The sequence below is a fragment of the Mesocricetus auratus genome, unplaced genomic scaffold, assembly GCF_017639785.1.
Source record: "Mesocricetus auratus isolate SY011 unplaced genomic scaffold, BCM_Maur_2.0 Super-Scaffold_100011, whole genome shotgun sequence".
NCBI classification, from domain to species: domain Eukaryota; kingdom Metazoa; phylum Chordata; class Mammalia; order Rodentia; family Cricetidae; genus Mesocricetus; species Mesocricetus auratus.
This window is the reverse complement of record NW_024429195.1, coordinates 57,568,351-57,579,796: the sequence shown is the minus strand read 5'-3', so window position 1 is coordinate 57,579,796 and position 11,446 is coordinate 57,568,351.

Below are 11,446 nucleotides of genomic sequence, written 5' to 3'. Positions count from 1 at the left end.
AACTTCAGCAGTGAAAAATAAGCAAGATAGCATGTCAAAATAACTGGCTTAAATGTAACATTCAGATCCCTTTAATATAACACTTACCTGACCCAATTACTGCATAAACACTTCAAATTTGGACCCTATCAATCTGAGTACTAAATGTGAATACTGACAATATTCTGTTATGCAAAGCTTTCTTGCACAGGATAAATCAAGGTTTCAGAGCTGTGACGGAATAAATCTGCACTAAAAAAATTATCACCAATCCAGAATTTTCATATATACAAACAAATTAATACAAATATTAATTTTCAGAACATTCCAATATTATAAAAACAGGAAATAAGCCAATTTTGGAGTTTTTGTCTTCACATTAGACAATGTTTAAAATAGGAAACTTCTACAACTAAACTAAAAAACAAATCAAATTGTCCATTTACAAAAATGAACTCAACAATTGAATAGACATCTCTCCAAAAAAGGTATTAAAAATGGTCAATGGATTATCACCATCACTCATCTTCTCTGAATTGAAACTGAAGAAATCATGGTCAGACAGAATTTTACATCTGTTAGGATAGAGGGTATTTAAATTTAAAGATAAAATTTAAAAAGGATAGACTTTATGTTTTCAACACACACACACAGACACAAACACACACACACACACACACTTCACATGGATATATTTATCTCAAGACACATAAGGTTGTATTATCAAATTTATATTTATATAACTGTTCATTGGTCAACTACAATGCAATTTGGGTTGAAATTTAAATTCAACGGCTTGTATTTAAAAATAATAATCAACATAGACTTAGTGGCTCCTGCTTGAAATTCTTTCACTTGGGATGTAGTCTTAGGCAGGACCATCATCCACAAATTCAGGCCCAACCCGTCTTACAGGGCAAATTTTAGTGAACCAGTGCTTCACAGAGCGACCTTGAGTTCCAAAGACAAACAGTAGGGCAGCAAATGGCTTTGCAGGTAAAAGAACTTGCTGCCTAGTCTCGTGGCATGTGTACCATCCCTGGGACCCATATGGTGGAAGGTGAGAACTGACTCTTACAACTCCTGAAAATTGTCCTCTGTCCTCCACACGTGTGTATCCATAAGTATACACATAGACACAAAGCAAATGAATGTACTAAAGGTTTGAAGCAATGAATGAAGCAGTCCGTGCTTCCTCTCTGTTATCTATATGTGGGTGGCAGATTATGATATAAATACTAATATATGAATTTGTTGATTTTGCACAGTGCTACAGATAGTTATACATTAGATACAATAATAGAAATACCAATTCCTCATCACATATTTTTCAAAGGACAAATTTTCAATTTCATATTTTTCTCATGTCCTAATATCTTTATTTTGAGACAGAACACAACATGAAGGGCCAGATGCTTTGAGTTATGTCATTTTGCTTAGAAAAATAATATCCACTAAAAAATAGGCACTTTTACTTTCTTGGCATGGATAGATTGGTGTGTGGGGAAGGTGGCAGGCATACATCTAAATGTTTTTCTTGTATTCAAAGTGTGCTAAAGAAAAGTTTAAAGCTGTTGCTTTTGTAAATGAAAATATCTTAAAGGTAAAGTACAGAAACCATTGAATGTGAATTGGTCTAAGTACTCTAAATATTATACTCCAAAAACCTGACATGTGTTAAAAGAGAATTTTAAAACTTTTAGAAGCTATTATGCACACATTATATGTGTGTGAATGTTTGTGTAGGTGTGCATTTTGTTTGGTTTTGTTTTGTTTTTGAGACAATATCTTACTATGTAGCCCTTGTTGGCCTAGAAGTCACCATGTAGACAAATCTGGTTCCGGCTCACCGGCATCTACCTGTTCTGTCTCGTAAATGCTGAGATAAAAGGTGTGTACCATGGTGGACTTTCAGATTCTGCTACAGTCCAGGCTGACAACTGATACTGCATCAAGTTCTGGGAGTTACAGACATGTGCATTTCTTCTAGCTATCCTAAAAGTATTATAAATGTCATTTTACATCAGTGTGCATTTCATTGACATAGAATATATCATGAATCTCCACTGGGACATGGGTATTTCAATGGTTTAAAAGACAAAGTACTGTTTTCTGCAAGGTGTATTAAATGTGTGATGTTCTAACTGGGGCAGAATGTTTATCCTTTGCTCATTGTTTTACAGGTGCTCCTTTAAATGGTGTGCACGCTGTATCGTAAAAAAAAAAACAGGTTATAAAGCTGTTTACTTCACAAAATGGGTACTTTAGATTCCTTAACTGTTTCATAACTTCAAAAGGCTAGTGAAAGAAATTCTGTAGTTGGCTTGCTCGGGAAATCAGCAGGGATCTCAACTCCCAGGTTGTTGGCTTGGCTTCTGTATTGCAATCAACCGACAAAACCAAAATAGCATCCAAAATTCTTGTTCAGGCAAAGACTAGATTATGTCATAGAGAAAATGTGAGAAAAACTTAAAGATAGTATCCACGGATCTTCTCAGAGTTACTTTGTTGAAGCAAAATTAACGGAAGTAGCAGTTTTCTTATTTATCACTTAGTGATGGGAACTTAGATTAGTTGCTATTCATTGTTTTATTACTTCTTTAAATAGTTTTTGACTCAAAGACCATGGAAAATGCATAGAAGTGTCAGAAAGCAAATTACCACGACATTACAGTTAAACAAGTAGCCACAGACAAATTTGTTTCATAGTCCTTTTTGCCATAGATTAGGTGTTGCAAATTTCTTCAAGTACATGACCTTTCAGAGATAATTTAATAATTTCATGATCAATATTATTTAAATTCCAAGCCTGGGGAGATGACTACGTGGGTAAAACCCATGTCATGCAAGGGTGAGAACCTGAGTTTGAATGCCCAGAACCTATTTAACAGCCAGGCTAAGTAGTGCTCATTTAGGATTCCAGTGCTCCCAAAGTGACATGGGTAGCCAAGTAAGGAACTTGCAGAGACATGCTTGGAGATAATCTGGTGTTCAAGGCAGTGGACAACAAAAGGCAGATACCATCTCAAAGAAGCTAGAAATTGACAGCTGACACCCAAGCTTGTAACCAGATCCCAATATCCACAACATAATATTCCTGTGCCCCCATCCACTAAATAACTAAAGTTAGATTATCGTAACATCATAGATTTGGCAGCCATTCAATTATATGAATGAAAAATTCGAAAACTGACTTTTTTTTTAAAATAAAAAATACCCAAACTTCTTTATTTGTTTATTTTACATGCCAGCCACAGTTTTCCCTCCTGCTACTCCTCCTAGTCCCTCCCCTCATCCCTTTTTGTTCCCAACTCCCCCAATCTACTCCTCCTCTGTTTCTGTTTAGGAAAGGGCAGGTCTCCCATCAGTATCAACAGCACATGGCATGTCAAGTCCCAGTATAATTTTCTGGGAAGAATTTTTTCTACAACTTTTCCAATTCAACATTAATATAAGGAGTATAATTAATATGTAATCATCATTATTGCAATTCCTATTTTAGTTTGTGTTTATTAATATTAGTGCAACCCTTGAGCTTTCAGCTGTGCTGTTAACTCTCTAGTGTAACTATTCTCCAGTTTCTTCATGTGGGCACTTAGTGCTATGAACTTTCCTCTTAGCACTGCTTTCAAAGCGTCCCAAAGATTTATAATGGTTATAATCCCATCGATGGCTCCTCCAGAGCCTTCCTATAACTCGAAAGTCTCCAAAATGGCTGCTGCGAAGGCCATTAATGTGACTTTTCCTTGAGAAGGCCACATCCATGCTCTCAGGTGCACACTGCTTTATTTTTTTTTAATCCTGGTACTTAAATCTATATTAAAATTCTATTATAGTGTGGAGAAATGGCTCAGTACTGGAGTACCCAAGTTTTGTTCCTCATGACCATATCAGGTGGTTTACAAACACCTGAATACCTGTAATTCTAGCACCAGAGTTCTAGAAGACTCTCCTCGACTCTTTCAGCACCTATGCTCATACGCACAAACATATGCACATAATTTTTCTTTAAAAATCTCCTCTAATAAGCTCTGTTTCACATTGGCTCATCATGGAATTCTTTTCTACAATGAAACCAAGGATTCAGCTTTACCTGAATGGAGTTCCCTAAAGAATAAGGGAACCCTAAAGGCCTCTCTGGTCAATGCTAGGCTATGTCTCCTCCTTACTGCTGGTGAGACAACAAACCCTAGCCATGTTTCATACTCAAGGATTTTCCTTGAAGATACTACAAGATTTTACCCCACTCAAATCTACAGCTTTACCCAATGATGTGAAAAATCCACAACATACCAAAGTTTCTAATATCGTCGTACAACCGAGTCGCTATTCATTATTCCCAAAGTACCAGCTCTGGGAACAAAACCTTTCTACTTGCACAGAAATAAATGATAAGAAATCCAAGTAATCAAATTATAGAAGGGCACTAAACGGTTTTACTATTTTCTCACATTTTACATATGTAACTAACTATAAAGAACAATAGTCTATTTATGTCGGTGCCCCGTACTTTTAGAATAATATTTCCATATGTGACAACTGCAAGTTCTATTAATTTGAATGGTTCAAAATTCAATTTTGCAATGTATGCTATTTTGTATGATTAAAATATAGAGGCATATTAAAAATCAAATTTTTCTCTTCTGCTAGCTTTTGTTATCTTTTTTCCAGGTGAATTACTAATGAAGAAGGCTTTATAAAAATACATTCAGATAGTGTTGTTGGATATTGGTCATGGGTACAGACGAATATCATTTATTTAGATATGCTTTCAGTTATTCAGGATAAACCTTGGAAGAACAGATTCTTCATGAATTGCTTTTATAAGCAATAGCAAAAAGTCAGGCATATTACAGTCCTGGCATGTATCATAGAAATAGGTGGGGGTCCTAATAAAGTGTAAAGGGACCTGGAAAACAATGAGAGAAGAAAGTGGGGGTGTAGGGTGGGGGAGCAGAACACAGATGACAGACACAGCATAGTCGATGTTATAAGCAGAAGTGGAGGGAACTGGTTCTTCTCTTTAGTGTTTCAGCAGACCACCAACATTTCCAATACACAATGTTTATTTTTTTGAAGTTACAATATTGCTACAAAGCATTGGGAAAACATAATCACTACACAGTAGACTCTGTACTGTGGGTTTTGATAATATTACTCACAGACAAGGGGGCATGTGGATGCTGAAGATGAGGACCCTGCCACAGGAAGTTGCCAGCAGACAGTATTTCAAAGCATGCCTGCTGGTATTCTGTTACTGGTGTGACACATTTCAATAAACGTAGTGGCTTCTGCCAATTCCAATTGATTTTCTTAATCTCCTGTAGTTATAAAAAACTCTGAGTTTGCCTTGCTAGTTTAAGATCAAAATATTGCAAAACTGTTTTTCTCTTCAGGCATCCAAAAGACAATCCCTCTTAGCCTTTTCCAGTTGGAGGCCACTTGCATCATTTAGCTCAAAGGCTCTTCTGCCATCCTCAGAATGAGCAGTGTAGCAATATCTTACCCCTACTATGCCTCTACCTTCCACCTTTATAAGCTCTTGTGATCATATTGGCTCCATCTACAAAATCTGGGACAATCTCTCTCTGTTCAGATGAACTGGTTGGGTGACGAATTATATTTTTCAAACTTGATTCTCCTTTGCCAAATAATATACAAATTTATAGATTAGGATTGCCAAAAAGATTTTTGTTTTGAAAGGAGAGGGTCATTATTCTGCCTACCGCAGCTTGAAAAAATCTATGGTGAGATGAGGAGAGCAATTTTATCTTACTTGATTCTGGGAATGTAAGAGCATGATGGAATCTTTGCACTTTAAACTGCAGGAACCCTACAATCTCATGGAAATTAAATAATGCACTATTGCACCACTCCTGGGTCAAAGAAGAAATAAAAAAAGAAATAAAAGACTTCCTAGAATTCAATGAGAATGAAGACACAACGTACCCAAACCTTTGGGACACTTTGAAAGCAGTGCTAAGAGGAAAGTTCATAGCACTAAGTTCCCACATGAAGAAACTGGAGAATAGTTACACTAGAAAATTAACAGAACAGCTGAAAGCTCTAGAACACAAAGAAGCAAACTCACCCAGGAGGAGTAGACGTGAGGAAATAATCAAATTAAGGGCTGAAATCAGTAAAGCATAAACTAGGAAACAATACAAAGAATCAATGTAACAAAGAGTTGGTTCTTTGAGAAAATCAATAAGATAGAGAAACCTTTGTCCAAACTAACCAAACGACAGAGAGAGAGAGCTTGCTAATTAACAAAATCAGAAATGAAAAGGGGGCCATAACAATGGACACTGAGGAAATCCAGACAATCATCAGGTCATACATTGAAAACCTGTACTCCACAAAATTCAAAAATTTAAAGGAAATGGAAGACTTCCTGTATAGATATTACCTGCCAAAATTAAATAAAGAACAGATAAGCAACTTAAATAGACCTATAACACCTAAGGAAATAGACGCAGTCATCAAAAGATTCCCAACCAAAAAAAACCCAGGGCCAGATGGCTTAAGGGCAGAATTTTACCAGAAATTCAAAGAACATTTTATACCAATTCTCCTCAAAGTATTACATGGAATAGAAGCAGAAGGGACTGTGCCAAACTCTTTTTATGAGGCTTCAATAACCCAAGCGACCCAAAGACACAACTAAGAAAGAGAACTTGGGACCAATATCCCTCATGAACATTGATGCAAAAATACTCAGTAAAATACTGGCAAATAAGATCCAAAAACACATCAGAAAACTCATCCACCATAATCATGTAGGCTTCATTCCAGGGATGCAGGGATGGTTCAACATACAAAAATCCACTTATAAACAAGCTGAGAAACAAAAATCACATGATCATCTCACTAGATGCTGAAAAAGCCTTTGACAAAATACAACACCCCTTCATGGTAAAGGTCTTGTAGAGATCTGGGATAACAGGAACATACCTAAATATAAAAAAGATATATACAGCATACCAACAGCCAACATCAAACTAAATGGACAGAAACTCAAGGGGATTCCACTAAAATCAAGAACAAGACAAGGCTGCCCCCTCTCCCCATACCCCTTCAATTGTACTGGAAGTTCTAGCTAGAGCAATAAGACAACAAAAGGAGATCAAGGGGATACAAATTGGAAAGGAAGAAGTCAAACTTTCACTATTTGCAGATGATATGATAGTTTACATAAGTGACCCGAAGAACTCTACCAGGGAACTCTTACAACTGATTAACACCTTCATCAAAGTGGCAGGATACAAGATCAACACAAGAAAATCAGTAGCCCTACTATATACAGATGATAAAAGGGCTGAGAAAGAAATCAGAGAATCATCACCCTTTACAATTGGCACACACAACATAAAATACATTGGAGTAACACTAACCAAACAAGTGAAAGACCTGTGTTGCAAGAACTTTGAGTCTTAAAAGAAAGAAATTAAAGAAGCCCTCAGAAAATGGAAAGATCTCCCATGCTCTTGGATAGGTAGGATCAATGTAGTAAAAATGGCAATCTTGCCAAAAACAATCTACACACTCAATGCAATCCCCTTCAAAATACCAGCACAATTCTTTACAGACCTTGAAAGAACAATTCTCAACTTTAATTGGCAAAACACAAGACCCAGGATAGCCAAGACAACCCTGCTCAACAAAGCAACATCTGGAGTCATCACCATCCCTGACTTCAAGCTGTATTATAGAGCTGTAGTCCTGAAAACAGCTTGGTATTAGCACAAAAATAGATAAGTAGACCAACGGAATCGAATTGAACACTCTGAGATTAATCCACAAACCTATGAACAGCTGAATTTTGACAAAGAAGATAAAATTATACAATGGAAAAAAGATAGCATCTTCAACAAATGGTGCTGGCATAATTGGATATTGGCATGTAGAAGACTGCAGATAGATCCATGTCTGTAGCCAAGCACAAAACTTAAGTCCAAATGGATCAAAGACCTCAACATAAATCTAGCCACACTGAACCTATAAGGGAGATACTTGAACGAATTGGTACAGGAGACCGCTTCCTGAACATAATACCAGTAGCACAAACACTGAGATTGAAAGTTAATAAATGGAACCTCCTGAAACCGAGAGTCTTCTGTAAGGCAAAGGACACAGTCAGCAAGACAAAATCTCAACCCACAGATTGGGAAAAGATATTCACTAACCCCACATCTGACAGAGGGCTGATCTCCAAAATTTACAAACAACTCAAGAAGCTATTCTCCAAAACACCAAATGGTCCAATTAAAAAGTGGGGGACTGAACTAAATAGAGAATTCTCAATAGAGGAGACTAAAATGGTTGAGAGACAGTTGAGAAAGTGCTCAACATCCTTAGCCATTAGGGAAATACAAATCAAAACAACCCTGAGGTATCATCTTACTCCTGTCAGAATGGCTAAAATCAAAAGCACCAATGACAGCTTATGTTGGAGAGGATGTGGAGAAAGGGGAACATTCCTCTATTGCTGGTGGGAGAGCCAACTTGTACAGCCACTTTGGAAATCAGTATGGAGATTCCTCAGGAAAATAGGAATCAGACTACCACACGACCCAGCAATTCCACTCTTAGGCATATACGCAAAAGATGCACATTCATACAACAAGGATGTCTGTTCCACTATGTTAATAGCAGCATTATTTGCAATAGTTAGATCCTTGAAGCAACCTAGATGCCTCACAACTGAATAGTGGATAGAGAAAATGTGGTACATTTACACAATGCAGTACTACTCAGTGGAAAAAAAAAACAATGGAATCCTGAAATTTGCAGGCAAATGGACAGCACTAGAAGAAACCATCCTGAGTGAGGTAACCCAGTCACAAAAATACAAATATGGTATATACTCACTCGTATATGGATTTTAGACATGGATCAGGGGGGTGTCAGCCTACAATCCCAGGGCCAGTGAGTCTGGGAAAAGGGAGGTTCCCAAGAGATATGCCTTATATCACATAGAAGTGGAAAGAGGCAAGATCTGAGTAGGTTGGGAAAATGGGGGGAGGGGAGAGGGAACCAGGAAAAAGAGAGGTGGATAAGTGGAGGGTAGAAGACATGGAGGAGCAGGCAGATTGAGTCAGGGTGAGAATAGAGGAGACCAGGATGAGAGATACCATAATGGTTGGAGTCATTATAGCTTTGAGGAGAGAGATGACAACAGTGAGATGTCCAGAGATCTACAAGGATAACACCAACTGGAAAACTAAGTAATAACGGAGAGACTACATTAATAGCCCTTACCTAATAATAAGGTTGATGACTTCCTTATATGACACCAGAACCTTCATCCAGTGACTGATGGGAGCAGAGACAGATACTCACAGCTAGACACTGAACTGAACTTCTGAAACCTACTGACAGAGATGGAGGAGTGATGAGCAAAGGGGTCAAGACTGTGCTGGTGAAACCCACAAAGATAGCTGACTGGAAAAGGAGGAGCTCTTGAGCCCCAGACTGGTGGCTAAGAGGCCAACAGGGGACTGATCCAAACTCCATGAACGTAGTGTCAGTGAGGAGTCCTCAGTAATCTCGGGGGCCTTGGGTAGTAGATCAGTGTTTACCATGGCATACAAATGAACTTTAGGAGCCCATCCCACATGGAGAGATGCTCTCTCAGCCTGGACACCTGGAGAAGGGCCTAGGTTCTGCCTGGATGAAATGACAGACTCTGGAGACCACCCCCAGTAGGGCCTCACCCTCCCTGGGGAAAGATGTGGGGATTGGGCTGGGGTTGGGGATGTGGGGGTGGGGCTGGGAGGGAGAAGGGTGGGAGCTGGGATTGACATTTGAAGCATGCATGTTTCTAATTTAAATTTAAAAAAAGAAAAAAAGTATTTTGTATTTTCAGGAAACTTGATTATGATCATGAGTATTGACCTATAAAATCAAGGATTTATTCTAAAAAAAAAAGACCATGATGGATAGTTTGTCACTGACTGGATTTAGAATCGCCATGGAATGACGTCTCTGAATATGTCTATGAGAATGCTTCCAGGAAGGCTTAAGTTAGAGGTTCAGCCTCCCCAGAATATGAGGAACTCCATTACGTGGTCAAAGGCTGTACACTGAATAAAAAGGAGGACAAGAGTGTAGCAGCAGTATTCAGCTCTGTCTGCTCCTTGGTTGCAGAGGCAAAGTAACTGACTACCTAATATTTCTGCCATGATGACTTCCCTGGTGCAAGGACTGTACTTTCAACCTTAATGTTTTCTGTTAAGTTGTTTTGTCAGATATTTTGCCACAGTAATGTGAAAACTAACTACATAATTCAGAGAGTATTTACAAAAAACAATCAAACAAGCAAAAAGACCAAACAAACCTAGGAGGCATTTTTGGAGACTATCGTGAGAGATAGACAGTAAAGAAATTGATAAATCTCACCTGTAAAGACAAAGTTGAGGTTTCTTACATTTGGGGAGCAAGTGAGAGCTGTATTTTAAAACCAAAGACAAAGGTAAAGTGAGTAGACAGCTATTAGGAAAAAATAGGAGCTGACATTCAAATACATTAAAACAACATTAAAGGCAAATTATAAGTTAATCAGCAGAATTTTCCAAATTAGAATTTCATTTGTAAATATTTTGCTTTGGATTTAATTTGCAGTTATATTATTTTAGATTCTAACCATGAGTCACTTTATGATCACATGGTGCTTATTAGACATTGTTAGCAGGGTCATCTTGAGCATCTAAGTAGTGTTTTCTTCTGGGGCTTAGAAATCCAGCATTGAATGTTTTTATAGGGTAAACCAGGTGACTGGTGCCCTTGAAAACTTTGATTACATCATTCTTAAGCATGTCCTTTGCCTTGGTTCCCTTGATTCTTAAAAGCAGTTTCCACAGTCGCTCTAGTTCTTTCAAGCAAGTGCCTGGTGGAGGGAAAAGCCCTACTTTCCATTTTAGAGTTGAATCTCAGAGAATGATTCAGGTTTCAAATGAATATCACAACTCATGAAAAAATTGCTGGCTGGAAAAGAGGATCTGAAAATAGCAGCAGCAGTGAAAGTAGATACACTCTGGAGGACAGATGTCAGTAAATTATTCAACATCTTAATTACACTTCCTTTCTCTGTCCAACAGCCTACTAGAAAGCATTCATGATTGACTTCTTTGCTTCTTAACAACATAAACTGCCAAAATAGATATCTTTCTCTGTTCTCTCCTATATGTTTCTCTCTGTGGTGTGTGTATGTGTGTGTGTGTGTTAGCTGGGAAATGGAGTAATATCAATTGAAATGTGAGATATTCAAAGGTGCTGGTCTCTAAATGTATGAATATTCAGAGCTGAGATTCAAAATCTATAGAACTCAAAGAGCATATTGTCATCATCTCTTTACATCTCCTGGAACAACATATCCCCAGGATTCTTATGTGTGCTATTCTTCATTTTCCTCTTCATTACTGCTTTGAGAATTCAATCTCAAGCATGCAAGCTCATTTCATTGACC